Below are 4,123 nucleotides of genomic sequence, written 5' to 3' on the forward strand. Positions count from 1 at the left end.
GGAATCGCGTTCTTAACCATCACCCTACCCGGTGCCGTGACAGGCGGGGTCTCAAGAATGGAGCTAGCGGTTGCGCCTAAACAGGGTCCGTATACTCAAGAATATCTCGAGAAGGAAGTATCCGAAGATTTTGCGGTTTGCACCTTTCTATTCCTTACTAAGGGAGCTTTCCAATAATACCAAGTATGCCAGGCCGGAACTTCAAGCCTTACTTGGAATCGCGTTCTTAAGTCATCACCCTACCCGGTGTCGTGGCAGGCGGGGTCTCAAGAAAGGAGCCAGCGGTTGCGCCTAAACAGGGTCCGTATACTCAAGAATATCTCGAGAAGGAAGAATCCGAAGATTTTGCGGTTTGCACCTATCTATTTCTTACTAGGGGAGCTTTCCAATGATACCAAATCTGCCAGGCCGGAACTTCAAGCCTTACTTGGAATCGCGTTCTTAAATCAGCACCCTACCCAATGCCGTGACAGGCGGGATCTCAAGAATGGAGCTAGCGGTTGCGCCTAAACAGGGTCCGTATACTCAAGAATATCTCGAGAAGGAAGTATCCGAAGATTTTGCGGTTTGCACCTTTCTATTCCTTACTAAGAGAGCTTTCCAATGATACCAAGTCTGCCAGGCCGGAACTTCAAGCCTAAGCTACAATCGCGACATTCAGTCATCACCCTACCCGGTGCCGTGGCAGGCGGGGTCTCAAGAAAGGAGCTAGCGGTTGCGCCTAAACAGGGTCCGTATACTCAAGAATATCTCGAGAAGGAAGTATCCGAAGATTTTTCGGTTTGCACCTTTCTATTCCTTACTAGGGGAGCTTTCCAATGATACCAGGTCTGCCAGGCCGGAACTTCAAGCCTAAGCTACAATCGCGACATTAAGTCATCACCCTACCCGGTGCCGTGGCAGGCGGGGTCTCAAGAAAGGAGCTAGCGGTTGCGCCTAAACAGGGTCCGTATACTCAAGAATATCTCGAGAAGGAAGTATCCGAAGATTTTGCGGTTTGCACCTTTCTATTCCTTACTAAGGGAGCTTTCCAATGATACCAAGTCTGCCAGGCCGGAACTTCAAGCCTTACTTGGAAAAGCGTTCTTAAGTCATCACCCTACCCGGTCCCGTGACAGGCGGGGTCTCAAGAATGGAGCTAGCGGTTGCGCCTAAACAGGGTCCGTATACTCAAGAATATCTCGAGAAGGAAGAATCCGAAGATTTTGCGGTTTGCACCTTTCTATTCCTTACTAGGGGAGCTTTCCAATGATACCAAGTCTGCCAGGCTGGAACTTCGAGCCTAACTTGAAATCGCGTTCTAAGGCAGCACCCTACCCGGTGCCGTGGCAGGCGGGGTCTAAAGAAAGGAGCTAGCGGTTGCGCCTAAACAGGGTCCGTATACTCAAGAATATCTCGAGAAAGAAGTATCCGAAGATTTTGCGGTTTGCACCTTTCTATTCCTTACTAAGGGAGCTTTCCAATGATACCAAGTCTGCCAGGCCGGAACTTCAAGCCTTACTTGGAAAAGCGTTCTTAAGTCATCACCCTACCCGGTCCCGTGACAGGCGGGGTCTCAAGAATGGAGCTAGCGGTTGCGCCTAAACAGGGTCCGTATACTCAAGAATATCTCGAGAAGGAAGAATCCGAAGATTTTGCGGTTTGCACCTTTCTATTCCTTACTAGGGGAGCTTTCCAATGATACCAAGTCTGCCAGGCTGGAACTTCGAGCCTAACTTGAAATCGCGTTCTAAGGCAGCACCCTACCCGGTGCCGTGGCAGGCGGGGTCTAAAGAAAGGAGCTAGCGGTTGCGCCTAAACAGGGTCCGTATACTCAAGAATATCTCGAGAAAGAAGTATCCGAAGATTTTGCAGTTTGCACCTTTCTATTCCTTACTAAGAGAGCTTTCCAATGATACCAAGTCTGCCAGGCCGGAACTTCAAGCCTAAGCTACAATCGTGACATTAAGTCATCACCCTACCCGGTGCCGTGGCAGGCGGGGTCTCAAGAAAGGAGCTAGCGGTTGCGCCTAAACAGGGTCCGTATACTCAAGAATAGGGCTGGGTATCGGTACAGCGTACCGGTACAAAACCGATTTTTCTTATTGGACCGGTCCAGAAAAACCGGACCTGAAAAAATTAGGTGGACCGGATGTTGGACCGGTTAGAAAATTAACATATTATTTCATCAGGCATTCACACGTTTTGGCGCTTGCAGGTGGAAGAAAATAACAAGAGTGAAGTAGAGTAGAGTTTATAGTCATTTCTACCAAGTTTTACAGTCAATCGTACAGGTGCAGTTAGCGTTTTAGGATTTTAAGACGCCAGTGTAAGTCTAATACTCCACCAAACAAATTTCTATGTAGTGAAATGGACCATTGGCATGAGTCATACTGAATCAGGTCCAGGGTCAGGTCCGAACCTGGACCTGATCCTCTGGACCTGAACCGGACCTGGACCTGAATTTTCTGTACCGGTACCCAGCCCTACTCAGGAATATCTCGAGAAGGAAGTATCCGAAGATTTTGCGGTTTGCACCTTTCTATTCCTTACTAGGGGAGCTTTCCAATGATACCAAATCTGCCAGGCCGGAACTTCAAGCCTTACTTGGAATCGCGTTCTTAAACCATCACCCTACCCGGTGCCGTGACAGGCGGGGTCTCAAGAATGGAGCTAGCGGTTGCGCCTAAACAGGGTCCGTATACTCAAGAATATCTCGAGAAGGAAGTATCCGAAGATTTTGCGGTTTGCACCTTTCTATTCCTTACTAAGGGAGCTTTCCAATAATACCAAGTATGCCAGGCCGGAACTTCAAGCCTTACTTGGAATCGCGTTCTTAAGTCATCACCCTACCCGGTGTCGTGGCAGGCGGGGTCTCAAGAAAGGAGCCAGCGGTTGCGCCTAAACAGGGTCCGTATACTCAAGAATATCTCGAGAAGGAAGAATCCGAAGATTTTGCGGTTTGCACCTATCTATTTCTTACTAGGGGAGCTTTCCAATGATACCAAATCTGCCAGGCCGGAACTTCAAGCCTTACTTGGAATCGCGTTCTTAAGTCATCACCCTACCCAATGCCGTGACAGGCGGGATCTCAAGAATGGAGCTAGCGGTTGCGCCTAAACAGGGTCCGTATACTCAAGAATATCTCGAGAAGGAAGAATCCGAAGATTTTGCGGTTTGCACCTATCTATTCCTTACTAGGGGAGCTTTCCAATGATACCAAGTCTGCCAGGCCGGAACTTCAAGCCTAGGCTACAATCGCGACATTAAGGTCAGCAACCTACCCGGTGCCGTGACAGGCGGGGTCTCAAGAATGGAGCTAGCGGTTGCGCCTAAACAGGGTCCGTATACTCAAGAATATCTCGAAAAGGAAGTATCCGAAGATTTTGCGGTTTGCACCTTTCTATTCCTTACTAGGGGAGCTTTCCAATGATACCAAGTCTGCCAGGCCGGAACTTCAAGCCTAAGCTACAATGGCGACATTAAGTCATCACCCTACCCGGTGCCGTGGCAGGCGGGGTCTCAAGAAAGGAGCTAGCGGTTGCGCCTAAACAGGGTCCGTATTATCAAGAATATCTCGAGAAGGAAGTATCCGAAGATTTTGCAGTTTGCACATTTCTATTCCTTACTAAGGGAGCTTTCCAATGATACCAAGTCTGCCAGGCCGGAATTTCAAGCCTAGGCTACAATCGCGACATTAAGTCATCACCCTACACGGTGCCGTGGCAGGCAGGGTCTCAAGAAAGGAGCTAGCGGTTGCGCCTAAACAGGGTCTGTATACTCAAGAATATCTCGAGAAGGAAGAATCCGAAGATTTTACGGTTTGCACCTATCTATTCGTTACCAGGAGAGCTTTCCAATGATACCAAGTCTGCCAGGCCGGAACTTCAAGCCTAAGCTACAATCGCGACATTAAGTCATCACCCTACCCGGTGCCGTGGCAGGCGGGGTCTCAAGAAAGGAGCTAGCGGTTGCGCCTAAACAGGGTCCGTATACTCAAGAATATCTCGAGAAGGAAGTATTCGAAGATTTTGCGGTTTGCATCTTTCTATTCCTTACTAGTGGAGCTTTCCAATGATACCAAGTCTGCCAGGCCGGAACTTCAAGCCTTACTTGGAATCGCGTTCTTAAGTCAGCACCCTAC

Source organism: Branchiostoma floridae, chromosome 5, assembly GCF_000003815.2.
Source record: "Branchiostoma floridae strain S238N-H82 chromosome 5, Bfl_VNyyK, whole genome shotgun sequence".
Taxonomy (NCBI): Eukaryota; Metazoa; Chordata; class Leptocardii; order Amphioxiformes; family Branchiostomatidae; genus Branchiostoma; species Branchiostoma floridae.